Below are 14,897 nucleotides of genomic sequence, written 5' to 3' on the forward strand. Positions count from 1 at the left end.
ACCACTAGATTTCCTACCATTTTTAAAGTTGTGCTTTCTTGATTTGGTACCCAGTTACTACAACACTTTAACTGATTTTTGGAGTTTGAGGAAGATGGCTCTGCCAATTTTTGCTAGTTATTCAAAGATACTGTGGGACACTGGCACCCTGGAGTGTCTTAGGCTGCCACCCTAGTCAACCGGACTCCCAGCATCAGTATTTTTTTAAAAGCCTCTTGTTTCAGTTATCAGGACACTATGATGAATACCATATAATGTGTTGGCTTAAACAATGAGAATTTATTGTCTCATGATTTCAGAGGTTGGAAGGCTTGCTTCCTCCTGTTAGCCTTTTGGATGGCTGACAATCTTTGGGTTCCTTGGCTTTCCTGTCATATGGTGATATACTCTCCTTTCTCTTCCAGGTTCCTGCCATCTTCTAGCTTCCTCCTGTGGTCTTCTCTGTATAAGGAATCCAGTATTAGGATTAAGACCAATCTTAATTCAGTTGGCACATCTTAATTAAAAAAAACAACATCTTCAAAAGGACCTGTTTACAATGGGTTAACACCCACAGGAATATGGATTTAAGGTTAAGAACATGTTTGGCTTTTTTTTTCCCTGGGGTACATAATTCAACCCACACACCTCCCAACAGATTTTAATAAGTTGATGGTGTTGAGAGCTACTGAACTACCTATTCAACAGAAACCTAGTAGTCATTTTTGACATCTCCCTCTTTCTTTCTCCTAGCTAGTCACCAAGTTCCATCAATTTTTCTTTTCAAATATACCTCAAAGTTATCCTAAGTGTCTTTGCTGCCACTGACTTAAACTATCATCATCTCTCACCTGGACTTTCAGTGCTTTCTGCATAGTGCAAAATATCTGAACATGTCACTTGCCCTCTTCTTGTGGATACATCCTAACATGACCCTCAGTGAGTCAGACCTCATATAATGCCTTCTCCTTGAGTGTAGGTAGAAGCTGTGACTTGAATTTATCCAATAGAATATGGTAAGTGATAGGCTGTCACTCCCATGATTATGTTACATTATTTAAGACTTCATTTTGGCAGACTGGAGAGACACAGATTTTCCTGCTGGCCGTGAAGAGGCAAACAACCATGTGGTCAACTACCTTTGCAGAGGGTCATCTGCCAGAGTATTGCAGCTGTCTTCTAGGACCTGTAGGTAGGTTCCAGTCAGCAGCCAGTAAGAAACCAGGACCCGCAGTTCTGCAATCACAGGGAAGTGTATTCTGCCAACAAGCAGAACAAGCTTGGGAGTGCAGCCTGGTTGACAACTTGATTGCAGCTTTGTGAGACCCTGCACAAAGGACCCAACTAAACTTCATGGACCGCTGACCCACAAACACTGTGAATAAATAAATGTGTGTTGACTCAAGTTGCTAGAGTTCTGTTAATATGTTACTTAGAAAATTAATATACCTCCTACCAGTAACCCAAGACCCATCAATCATTCAATGGCTTCTAATCACTCCACAGATACAAAAAATTCATGAAAATTACTTACAAAGCTAAGAATGGTCTGGCCTCTCTAGACTTATACATCCTCCCTTGCTCTGTGCACCAACCATGAAGATTTTCTTTAAGGACCTCAGATCTGTCCAGTGCCCTCCAACTCCAGGGCACTGCTCCTGATGTTTTCTCAGCCTTTAGGGCTCTATTCACCTAGTTATCTCTTACTTGACCTACAGCTCTCAGTTCTAGGATCACTTCTTTCAGGAAGCCTTCCTTGAAGCTCCCTGTCAGAGTCAAATTCCTCATTTTATCCTCCTGTAGCACTGTGTCCCTTTTCCTTCTAGCACCTATCAATTATGATTTTACACATTTGTTTGGATCATTATTTAATTAAAACCTGTCTTCCTGACCAGTCTGTCAATTCCATGAAGGATGAAACATTATATGTTTGGGCTCATTATTTTATCCCATGCCTAGTATAAAACCTAATACATAATAGGCACTCAAAATCTTCCTTGAATGAATGAAAAATAAGTGGTATACAGTTGTTTTGGACCCAAGTTCATACCAGTGAATTCATATTAGAGCACTGGATTCCAACTCATCTCTGTGGATCCAGGTTAGAGCAAGGTTCACAAGGCTGATCCTCTGTCCAAATCCAACCATGGGAGCTCCAGACATGTCCTAGGCTCTGGGAAACACAAACCACAACCAGGCAAATATCCAACCATTTTTACCCTTCAAGCAAAAGGTTTTTAATGGTCCCCAACTACGTGTAAAAGTGCTGTGTTAGTTACCATGAAGGATTCTGAGCCATACAGGGTAAAATCTCCAATTTCCAAGGACAGGCAAGGACCCATTTGAGGGCCTGGAGGGAAAATTGAAGGAAAGTTGCACCTTCTTTTTTTATTGAAAAAACAATCCTTTATGATACAACTGATGAAGTTGGAATTGTCTGAAGAATCTGGTTCAAGCTCACCCTAATCAAAAGAAGGACACAATGGGAGAAAATAAATGAAGGACAAAGATATATCATCATAAGTTTTACCTTCTACAACTCTTGGATGTCCATGCTCTATGCAAAGTCTGTTCTATAAACTATGAGGCACCATAATACTAATGTGATAATTGAGTAGACTTGAAGCATGCAAGGAAGGAACCCAAGAAGGTGTCTGTAGGATAAAGCCATGCCAAACTGAGGAAGGAAAAAGTGCAGGAAGAAGCTTGCTTTGCTAGCTAGAGGAACAGAAGAGAGGCAGGAGTAGCTAGACAGCAATGAGCAGTGGCAAACTAGAAGAAGAGGGAGCCAGATAGGTAGCAGGGAATCAGACTGTGTAAGACCCTATAGAGACCTGAGTGTAACATGTTTTAAGAGGCTTGTTCTGGTTGCTGCATTGAACATAGATTCTAGGAAGCCAAAGGTGGAAGCAGAGATCAATTAGAGGCCAGAACAATGGACCAAGTAAAAAATGGTGGTGGCTGAACTGAACTGGGGGTGGTAGCTGTGTAGGTGATAAAAATGGCCAGATTCTGTCAACATTTCAAATGTACGGCCATCAGTATTCACTTATGGATTGGCTGAGGGGAGTAAGGCAAAGATTGAAATTTGGCCATCCTCTAAAATTCAGTACAATTGGAAAAAAAACAAAAAACAAAAAACAAAGATATTCTTGGACCTCTTTCCTCCCCTGTTTTTTCTGCAACATCAACAAAACAATCTTGGTGCATACCTGATTCTCACATTTCTCAACCTTAAAAAACTTAAAAATTAGAATGTTAAGAAGTGGTTTTCTACCTGCCCAGGGAAACTGCAGTCTTTTCTGAATCTCTGTTGAAGAAAGATGAGAGAAAGAGCTTCAGCTGTAGCGGTGATGGATTCTACTTGACTGTGAAAGAAAGCCAGATCTGATCTGCGAGTTACTAACTGGGGAAATGAATCACTAAAATAGCCCTCAATTCCAATCTGCCAGGACGTTTGGGGAGGGTTGGTGGTCTCTGCAGTCTCCTCCCATGTCTGTGACTTGGGTCTCAGAAGGAGCTGATGACTGAGATTACCAGACAATCATCCTCTTTGCTGGTTTCCTGCTGTGCAAACAAAAAGTGTTCCAGGGCCTGTGGCCAAAGTTTAGAAACCAAAATCACCACACTTCTGCAAACAGGCCATTGAATTTCCTCAAATTTGGCCTACAACTCCTACCTCTAAGAGAATTATTATGCTGCCAAGTTTACTCTTTGGGAGCAATAAGGTATAAAAAGGGTGAAAGATCTTTGCAAACAAGAGTACAAGTTCTTCCTGCCCCCCACCCCAATCTTGCAATAAATGCAAAATCCCTAAAACCTCTAAAAATCCCTCAATATTAACTTAGGGATAAAAATAGAATGCAAGGTATATGTGAAGCTTATGTGTGTGTTTGGGTATCTACAAGAGTGTACTTATTTTTCAGGATTAGGAAGGGAAGTAGATGTCAGATACAAGAAATAACTATGAGGGGAGAAAATAAAGATTAAAATGGCCTTTCCTACTTTGACATTCAGAAACCTTCTAATTGCCAAATTTAAAGGTCTTTTGCAAGGCTAACCCGACTTTTTCAGTAGCATGTGACATTGATGTTACTTCTCTTTCTGAAATGCATTCCTTCATTCAACAACTCTAGACTGACTGAAGATATGTTAGATGTCAAGAAGAACAGGGGAGTGGGATTTATCTCAGGTATACAAAGGTGGTTCAACATAATAAAATAAATTAATGATATATATATATATATAAATATATATGGGAACTCTGTATTTTCTGCATGATTTTTCCATAAACCTATGTCTTCTCTAGTAAAAAATGATTTATTAAAATTTAAATATGATAAAGTAAATCAGTGGAAATAAATGACAGTTATTTTTTTAATAATCCCTACCTAAATTCCTTACACAAAATTAACTTAAAATGGATAGTAAATCTAAATGTAAATCTATAAAACTTTTAGAAAAAAACATAGGAGAAAATCTTTGTGACCTTGGGTTAGGGAGAGAGTTCTTTGACATGATGTCTAAAATGCAATACATAAGAGAAAAAAAAATTGATAAATTGTACTTTGTCAAAATTAAAAGCCTTTGCTCATTGAAAGAAACTGTTAAAAGAATAAAATCTACAAGCTATAGACCGGGAAAAATAATTTGCAATTACATCTGACAAAGGATTGTATCCAGAATATACAAATCCTCAAAACTCAACTATTAGAAGACAAACAACCTAATTTAAAAATGAGCAAAAGACTTAAACTGACACTTTATGAAAGAGCATATATGGATGGCAAAGAAGCACATGAAAAAATGTTCAACATCATTAGCCATCAGGGAAATGAAAATTAAAGTCTCCATGAAATACCATTATATACCTATTAGAATGCCTAAAATTTTAAAATACTGGCAATACCAAGTTCTTGCAAGAATGTAGAGGAATTGAAACTCTCATACATTGCATGTAGGAAAGCAAAATGGTAGTCACTCTGGAAAAACAGATTGGCAGTTTCTGAAGTTAAACATATACTTACTATATGACTTAATAGTCCCACTCCTAGGTATTTACTCTAGAGAAATGAAAACTTACATTCATACAAAAACTTGTATGTGAATGTTTTAGCAGCTCTACTTTTAGTGGCCAAAATCTGGAGACAACCAAAATGTCCTTCAATGGGTAAATGGATAAGCAAACTGTGGCACATCCACAAAATGAATTACTATTTAACAATAAAAATGAACTATTGAAACACACACACATATACAAGAAGAATGAGTGATACAAAGATGACAGACGAATTTGTTTCCACCAGGTAATGGACTCTCCTCTGGCATCTCTTCTCTGTCTAGTCCTTCTTTGCTCTTGCCCACAGAGAAAGGTCCCAGCTTGCCTTCATTAGAAGATTTTTTCCCTAATTCCCAAGGTTACTGAACTCCCACAGTTTTCATTATGGCTTATACAGCAAGGTGTCCTGATTTATAAGTAAGATCTCACACCTGAGCTCCAGAAACTGCATATGTGTGTGTGTGTGTGTGCGTGCGCACACGCATGAGACAGCCTTACTGGACATTGCAACAAATATAACAATACGGAGTTTTAAGGAAGCGTTATTTATTTCCTCCTTCAATCTCTAGTTCCAATATTCTGAATAAGAAATGTAAAAAGCTTGATGCATATCTTTACACAACTGTCTCCATTCATATGCAGACAAATCTACACATATGTTTATTTCTATGTAATATTTATATGTAGACATTTATTTCTATATACATTTTCCATGGTTATCTTAACCTCAATCTGTCTTATATTTAGACATGAGATCCAAACTGCTATGGCCTTAGTTCATGTTTTCTTTGATTTGAACCTGGAATTAAGTAACAGCTTCTTAACTCATCAATCTACCCTCCAAATCACCATATTCATATCTGTCCTCCTCTCCCCTAATAGCTATTGTTCTAAAATGCAAACCTGATCTGCTTAAAATCTTTCAGTGGCTCCTCAAGAGCTCATATAAAAAAAGTTTAAATTTCTTACCTTTGCATACAAGGGCCTTCAGAATCTGGCTTCATTCTCTTCTCACATAGCCCACATACCTCCTCATCCAACACCGCACTCTGCATCCTATTCATTCTATGACAGGTCCATTCCCTGTCCTTTCCTATCTATGTCCCTTTGCATATGCTCTTCCTCTTCCTGGGGTTGCTGGCAATTTTCCCCTCATCTCAGCACAGAGGTTAAAAGTACGTACTCTAAAAAGTATTGGCAAAGTCCCCTTGAGGGACTGGGAAAAAATGTGGAAATATTAAACTTCCACACCTGGGTAATTCCTGATATTCTCACAAGCATTAGGGACTCCTAATTTAATAAGTCAAGCCCTCAGTCTTGGGGCTTGCCCTTATGAAACTTATTCTTGCAAAGGAGAGGCTAAGCCTACTTATAATTGTGCCTAAGAGTCACCCCCAGAGAACCTCTTTTGTTGCTTGGACATGGCCTCTCTCTCTCAGCCAACTCTGCAAATAAACTCACTACCTTCCCCCTTACATGGGACATGACTCCCAGGTGTGTAAATCTCCCTGGCAGTGAGGGACAGAACTCCCAGGGATGAGCCTGGCCCTGGCATTATGGGATTGAGAATGCCATTTTGACCCAAAGGGGGAGAAGGAATGAAACAAAATAAAGTTTCAGTGGCTGAGAAATCTCAGAGTTGAGAGGTCAATATGGAGATTATTCTTAGTTTATTAGAATAGCTAAAAGGAAATACCTGAATATGTTGAACAGTAATACAGTAGATTTGATACTTGATAATCATATAATTATGTGGCTTTCATCGTGTGACCATGTGATAATAAAAACATGGTGACTGGCACTCCCTTTAACCAGTGTATGTGCAGATGAGTAATAAAATAAACACAAAAAATAAATAAATAATAGAGGGGATCAAAGATATTGGATGGTTTGGGTGTTCTTTTTTAATTTCTTTTTTATTTTATTAATTTTTTAAATACTTTAAAATATTATTTCTTTATTCTGGAGTTATAAAAATGTTCAAAAATTGATTGTGGTGATGAATGCACAACTACGTAATGATACTGTGTGCCACTGATTGAATACTTTGGATGGATTATATGGTGTGTGAGTATATCTCAATAAAAAAAAAAATGAATCCACATCAAAAAAAAAAGTAGGTTCTCTGAGCCAGACTGCCCAGGTTTGACTCCTTCTGCCATTTGGTCTCTCCGTGACTTTGAGCAGGTTACTAAACCAATGTTTGCTTCAGTTTCCCTAGTGCAGTGGTTCTCAAATAAGAATTTGGATCAGAATCAACCGAAGAGATTTTAAACACCTCACCTCCAAAGTTTCTGAGTCAATAGGTCTGGTATGGGGCCTGAGAATTTGCATTTCTAGGAAGTTTCCAGGCGATGCTGCTAGTGGAGGCACCCTATTTTAAGAGCCACTTCCCTATTTTCAAATGGGGCTGATATTAGCACCTACCTAATACCTTTGTCACTGGAAGAATGAGAGTTAGAGGGTAAAGTGCTCAGAGCAGAGACTGGTTATGCTAATTGTCCACTGAATATTAGCTATCATTATAATTCTCTGCCTGGCAAAAATCTTACAAGCTTGTCATGATGTGGTCTAAATATCGCTTCCACTGAAAAACTTTCCTGATATTCCTGGGCAGAGTTCTGGTCTTACACCCATAGCCTCCTCACCCCATTACAGAACTTACCACACAGAAGTGTAACTACTTACACCTTACACACATGCCTATGTCTCCCATGGACTTTGAACTGCTTAAGGATGGGGATTCTGTATTGTTTATCTCAAAACCCCAGTATTTGCCTGATACAGAGCAGCTGCTCAATGAGTATTTGTTGACTGAAGAAATTAATGCAGGGCATCTCCTGCATCTGTGAGTGGATAAGTAAGGCTGGCTGAACTCTGCTAGGACAGGTGTCTGGTTATCATTTAAGTTTAACTTAAATTCTAACATATGAGCTTTGCTCTTTTGGCTGTGGTCCTCAATTCTGACCACACATTAGAATCACCTTTTAAATCACCCTGATGTCTAGCCCTTCCACAAACTAATCAGTGAAGAATCTCTTGGGGAGGTTGGGGTAAGACCCCAGCACTGTTATGATTTTAAAGCTCATGAGGTGATTATAATGCATAAGCTAGGATTGAAAATAACTGATCTAGGGGAATGCAATCCATTAAAATGTGCACTACATTCAACATTATCAGTCATTTACTCCTGACCATGAATTTGTTTCTCTTATCCCAGTATAAATTGCCAGCTTTGAGAAATTTTGAAAAGGGGTAAATAGAGAAATTAGCATTTGTAGAGCACTTTACAGTTTTCAAAGCACTTTCATACTCAGTGTGTCACCAAAATCTTAAAATAGCCCCGTAAGGAAGGTATCATTATTCTTTACAAATGCTTGGAGGCAACCGCCCAGGGAGGAGGAGGGGGGTGTACACCAAAGCCTTTTAAAAGAAGCAACAAATCAGCAAAATGCCATCTGCCAGGTTTTTTTTTTTTTTCTTTTTTTGCTCCGGGCCCATCTGTTTTCTACAATGCTACTCACAGGCCATCTTCACTACTCTTCCAAGACTTGGGCTCTGAATATGTTTCCCCACATAGCTTTTGGCATATGTTGTTCCATGTCTGGTCAGTAACTTTGGCTTTTCCCCTTGGCATATCTAGATCAGCTTGGCTCTTTGACAGATGTTTTTCAGGGACAGTCCCCTGCCCCTTGTAGGCCTTGGTCTTGGTTTAACTTTACTCTGTCCACCGTCAGCCTCCCATAATTTTCCAATCTTATGGTTGAGGAAAGTATAGCTTAGCATAATTAAATGACATGCCTGAAGTTACAAAGCCAGTGAGCTCCGTACCTGGGATTCAAAGCCAGGTGAGGAAAGAAACAGGAGGACCTGATGCTTCAAGGTCGAGTGGGGACAGAAGAGGGAGAAAGATGCTGGAAGGAAATGGACGACACAGGACATGTGCTTTGCCCTTTTCAAATGTATCTAGGACCACTTCTGAGTAGGTGGGCATAAGATTAGATGATAAAATAGTAGCAATGTTTTACTCAATGTGCTAGGATTTAAAGATTTGAAAGAGTAGCCTGTTTATCAAAGAAATCCCTTAGGTACACTGTTTTATTCCAGAGAGGTGGCAATGACCCAAAAATATTTTTGGAAGTGCCTCCAAAACCTGCAGCACATTCTTGTAAATATAATTAATGCTGGCAAATATTTGTCCTTTGAGGAAATAATTTATGTTTAGATAAAAATTCATTTAGAACCAAATATGATGATTAAGAAAGAAGACAGTAAAGAGAGTGGTGCTTATTCAGGAAAAATCTAGGCTGTATGCCCCTCAAGGGTCGTGAGTGTGTCTTTTTTTAATCTTATACTGGCAGGCCCCACCATATTGGTTGACATATAGTGGGTGATCAATACATGTTTGATGCAACAATAAACAAATGAACAAATAAGTGGAAATTATTTCCTTATGAAGCCCAGAAATCAACATTTTACAAAGGAAATACAAAAATGTTCTAATCAATAGAATATCATTGGAGAAAGTGTCCCACATTCCAAGGGGACTAGAGGCTATTTGAGGGCCAGTGCTTATTTGGTAATACAGATCCTGATACATATACTTCATACATGTCCCTAAACACACACACTCACAGAGCTTCGTCACTTTACAGTCCTACTTTTTCTATCCATTTGCAAACATGCATGAGGCACCAATAAATGTCCAGAAAGAAGTTAAATCTTCTTAGTTATGGGTAGCTGTTCAGGAAAGAAGGAAAAAAATGGAGGCTTATTAAAATCAAAACAATATAGCAGGAGATTTGACACACTAAATTGTTAGACACAAGGTTTTGTCTGCAAATTAAGAACGTGTCTCATCTCCATTCCCGAGACCAGTCAAAGAAGCACTTTTCATCTTTTTCTTTGTATACCTTCTGAAAAAGACTTTATTTGGGTTCCTGTCCATTTACTTTGGGTGTTCTCATGCGGCGAGTCCAAGACACACAGGGGTGTGTCTTCAGTATGGACCTGGGTTTTCAGAATCACATTAAACCTTTTATTGGGGAAAGAGCCCCCCATCCATACTCTTTGAATTGTGGGTGATAAAGCAATGGCAATGTAAAATATCATGTTTATTGAAAGAACCAGTGCTAAGATCATAGTATACAAAAAGATTTTTAGGGGGTAAAAAAAGATTTTTAGGGTAGAAGAGAAAATTTATTTTCTACAAGTTACTTCAGAAATGTTATTGGGAAAACACAGAAAACAAAAAAACCTCCCATAGTCACTCCTATTGACTAATGATGGGAGACAAAGAATGCCACTGTTATCTTTTTCTGTGTGATGCAAACAATAAGATATACAGCCAAGAATCTCTCATAAGCATCATTAGCATCTTTTTCACATATCTGTCTCCTTCTAGTCCTAACGCCAACATTTCCATTACAATTGCTGCATGCAAAAGCTCCAGGTCTGGAAGGCAGGGGGCCTGGTCTCTAATTTCAGTGTCTGCCAACAAACTAGCTCTTCGACCTCGAGCTCGTCACTTCCCCGAGCAAATTACTTCCCTGAGCTTTCGTTGTCTCCTGAATAAAACAAAGTGACTGGAATAGATAGTGTCTGGGTCTCATTTCCACACTGGCATGCTAGTATTTTTTAAACACACTGTCACCACATCATGGGAAAGAAAAGCACAGAACAATACAATCCTGCAAATGCCCCAACAGCACCTGCTGTACAGGACCTGCCTTTGGTGAGGGCATACTCTGGACATGTCAGGATTCTTTCTGTTCAAGTCTACCTGAGGGATGCTTTAGTGGCATGGCTCAAGTTCAAGAAAGGGCATGCTTTTATTTCCTTCTCCATGCTAAGAGCAACAGATAAATAAAGATTTTGTTAAATTGCCCAACAAGGGGGAAACTAAGAATTTCATGCAATTTTATGGTTCCTGAAGGTTCTTCTAATTGAATTACCGAGGCACCTGTTGGGCATTCTTGGCCACGTCCCCTATAATTCCATTAGAATTACCTCTGTGGATCCTATAAATGTCAGCATAAGGCAGATATTTGCTTTCAATAAGATAACACAGATGATTTTGTCTAATTGTCTCTCTAATCCCTCCCCCTCACAGCCTGGGAAATGGCTTTGTAATTGCTCAGATCCTGGTATTTATTTTTGCTGATCAAAACTGCTTTGGAAATATGACAGTGTTATTGGGAAGATTTGGGTCTTTCCCTTAACTGATCACATGCTCTTGGCTTCTGAGCATAAGGGTGGGTGAAAGAAATCATTTGTAGTGAGATCTCCATCACTGAAACTAAAAGGAGGGAGGAGAAAAGGAGACCAAGCCTGCACACAGTACTCACTGCACCACCTGTAGACTGAAGACTGTTCCCATGAGCAGTTCATGCCCATGGCCCAGGCAGGTTTCCTCCTCTGATGGGTTTGCTGTTTGGAGGTAGTTATGTCCAGTGAAATGGACTCACTCTGAAGCTCTTGCAGGCCAACTCTTACTAGCACTCAAATCTTAGTTAATCTTGAGCTATTCAATCTTGGATGCCTCTAAATCTAGTCTGTTTTTAGTTATTCAGTGTCTTTGTTTGTCTACCTTACATTTTTGACAACTTGATTGCTCATTAATTTCTACCTGTTAGCCAAGCAGGGCTATTTTATCCTTGTGCATTGCTCCAGTGAGGGATTTGCAGGAAGGCTTGGGTAAAATAAGTAAACTGTTCTGTGAATTGCACTTATTCGTGTTCTCACCCACCACTATAAATAATCCAAAGGTGAACATAAGGTCTGGCCACTGGTCAGCAGTGGTAATAAAAGTTGAAACTCAGTTGTACCAGGGAGATGAGTGATGTTTTTAATAAGAACAGAGCTTAGAGGGACTCAATTCCTGTCCAGAAACCAACATATATGCATACATAGAGGTAGTAAAGTAAGAGCAAACAATGAGTTAGACTGAGTTTGGGACCAGACGGCTTTCACAGTGGGTCCCTCTAAATCTCATTTGCATTTCTGCAAATCATTTCCCTCTCAGACTAATCCTTTGAGAATTACCAGGCCCATCGATCCATAGCAGAGTGGGCATGTACCAGTATACTGAGAGATACGAGTACCTAGGCACTGGGTTATCAACCAGAGAACACAGGTCTCTGTGCTCAGGTTTCCCATGAAAAAAGAGGTTCATATCAGAACACTCTTAACTTTGGGGAGTGGATGAAGAATCTCCACCAGAGATTGGAAACAGTGAGAGGAAATGGGTTTTGTAGGAGACCCCTATTATTCTGCTCACAGCAGAGCAATTACTGAAATAATTGCTCCACTGTGAACACAGATCCCACACTTTAAGTTGTTTCACCCTTATTTTCATTATTCTAACTGATCGATGCCACTTCTAAACCTGTTTGAAAGAAATATGATCTTTCATTATAACCTTTCACTTTTTAATGTACGGTTAAAGCAATGTATGTATTGAAAAATATAGGAGGAAATACATAATTTATATAATAGAAAATAGATCTGATTTTTGTAGGAGTGCTGGGATTATTCACTCTGTAAAGCTTGAACATATGCAGCTGGAGAACTGCAAATTTTTGGTGTTTCCAGTTTCCAAGCTAGGTTTTTTTTCTGCATACATTAAGAGGTGAAAGATACATGAATCAAATAAACCTGATTTAGAAAGGGACAACCAGGTCTCTAAATCCTAAATTCCCACAGGCTACTGGAGTTTGTTCTCATCCTCACATTCTCCAGAGTTTTATCCAGTTTAGTTGGAAATATCTTAAGCTATTTATTTTCCAGAGAAAAAGGTCCGAGTAACAAAGCTTTCCATTAGAAAGCTTTCCCAGCAGAATACCTTGCTGCCCTTTGAAATTTAGCCCCAGAGAGGCTCTATGGGCAAACTATTACCTGTTCAATCAGGACCCAAGTTTTGACATGGCTGTTCAACAGTGAGGCTCTGGATTAGCAAACCAGGCTCTGGAGCTGAGAAGCCAATGGAGATATCATCTTTTCATGGGGGGTCACAGCCAGGGCTCTCTGAAATATGAAGTGCTGGCCTACTTCTGTTTGCTATCGATGGAAATATTAGGCTCTAATCCGTTGGTTTGGGATGATGTAATAATCAGCACCAACATGTATGGGTAAGGCAACTGTGCTTGCCAGCCCCTGAATTATCTCCTTCAACACTCACCATAACCCTACGAGGAAGATATGATGATTATTTACCTTTTATCTGTGAGGAGGCGTAGTGAGGGTAAGGACTCACCCATGATTACACAATTAGCAAAGCACAGAACCGTCACCAGGCAGTCTGACCCAAGAGGCTGTTCTCTCAACCAGACCCTATGGTGTATCATGTTGCCCGGATCCAAGCAGACAGAGTGGCATCCCAAAGCTTGCTTCCTGTCCCATGAAACTATGGTCCTTTAACGAAGCAGGAACAACCAGAAAGGTCCTGTTGATCTATAGCTGCTTCACAGGGGAAGGCACGTCCTTTTCTTGACTGACTCCCACCAGAGGAAAAGGGAGAGGAGGAAAAAGGGAGCCTGCCAACCTCAACAGATGGCACGTAGGCTGCTTTGGAGATGGGAAGAGAGAGATTTTTGCTGGCTGACAAAGAACAAGAGAAAGAGATTGGAGAGAAGTGTGACATAAGCAGAAAGAGCTAAACTTGAAATATACATAGAAGAGAAGAAGACTGAGGAATAGGAATTGCTCTAGGGGACAGATGGGTAAATAGACTTGAAAGGACATTCTTAAAATGCCACATAACTGCAGTCTAATGAGGAAATGTGAGCAAGGAGAGAGACACAACCAAAAATGAAAAGAGTGAACTGCTTATAAAGTTGGCCTCCCAAACTGTGTGTTTACAGACTCCCAATGGAAATATTGGAGAGACCTACGATGGATCTCTTCCATATGGAGGTTAAGAACCCATACTCACCGGTGGAGCAATCTTGCCTTAGTAATTCTAGTTTGGAGGCAGTCTGTAAGAAGATCAAAAAAATGGAAACATTCTGAGGATACTTAAGAGTTTCTGGAACCCATTATCAACTGGGTTCCAGAAAGGGCAACAGTAAAAGTTAATGGAATTTCTGCTCAGGTGAACCAATTTATGTACCATCTATGATCAAGCTCCAAGGACCATCCCAAATTCTGGCTGAGAGAATACTGATGGTGTGATTAGTGTCCCCCATGATCTCCTTTCCTTTTTCCTCACAAGTCTGGCTTGAATTATTTATGCACAAGGCTTAACATTAAAATGGTTTATTCATGAGGTTGCCTTTGGAGACAGGAGAAAGACAACCTGCTTTTGTGAGGGTCTCTCCAGAGAGTGGCAGCCGCACAATGTGTTACCCCACCAGGCTCTGTGAGGACAAAACATCTCAATGTAGATCCCTCTGTTTAAAATAATGATCAATGTTGAGTGGGTCTCAAGTTGAGAAGCATTTATATTGATAAAGGCTGCTCAAGGTAAAAGATCAAAAGATTCTTCAGCACCAGACAGGGCAGGTCTGCATTATGGAGGATGGAGCGGTGCCTCTGACTGTTTAAATCTGTAAGGAGCCTGGAGGTAATTTACCATCCTGCAGGTAATTTAACATTGTCATCAGCCCCGGTTCTTCCCTGGAAGAGAGTAGGGGCAACCAAATGAATCATCCTGCCAGCACTCTACATTGTGCTCATTGTGCTCATTGTGGACTGGGACTTGTTCAGAGGCAGGGCTGTCTTGGACCCAGACCCATTTGGTTAGTATATCCCGGTTACCTTGTTGATAAACAGGTCTCACCTGTCAATGACACCTTGCTGACTCTGTCAAAAGAAAATCCTTAATAGCACTTAGGTCATTTGTTTGGATATTTGAACTTAA

At 39.7% G+C, this 14,897-nt stretch overlaps 1 protein-coding gene across 3 annotated transcripts in view; it reads right to left on the reverse strand.

The window, feature by feature from the left end:
- BRINP2 (BMP/retinoic acid inducible neural specific 2) overlaps nucleotides 1-14,897 on the reverse strand; it is a 118,450-nt gene that overhangs the window by 78,325 nt on the left and 25,228 nt on the right. The window contains exon 1 of one of the 3 annotated variants that reach the window (XM_037825285.1): nucleotides 3,257-3,271. The exons of the other annotated variants lie outside the window; for them this stretch is intronic. The gene's annotated coding sequence lies outside the window, so the exon portion shown is untranslated. Of the gene's footprint in view, nucleotides 1-3,256; nucleotides 3,272-14,897 lie in introns of those variants that run through there. 3 annotated transcript variants of the gene reach the window in all.

This window comes from Choloepus didactylus, chromosome 2 (genome assembly GCF_015220235.1).
Source record: "Choloepus didactylus isolate mChoDid1 chromosome 2, mChoDid1.pri, whole genome shotgun sequence".
Taxonomy (NCBI): Eukaryota; Metazoa; Chordata; class Mammalia; order Pilosa; family Megalonychidae; genus Choloepus; species Choloepus didactylus.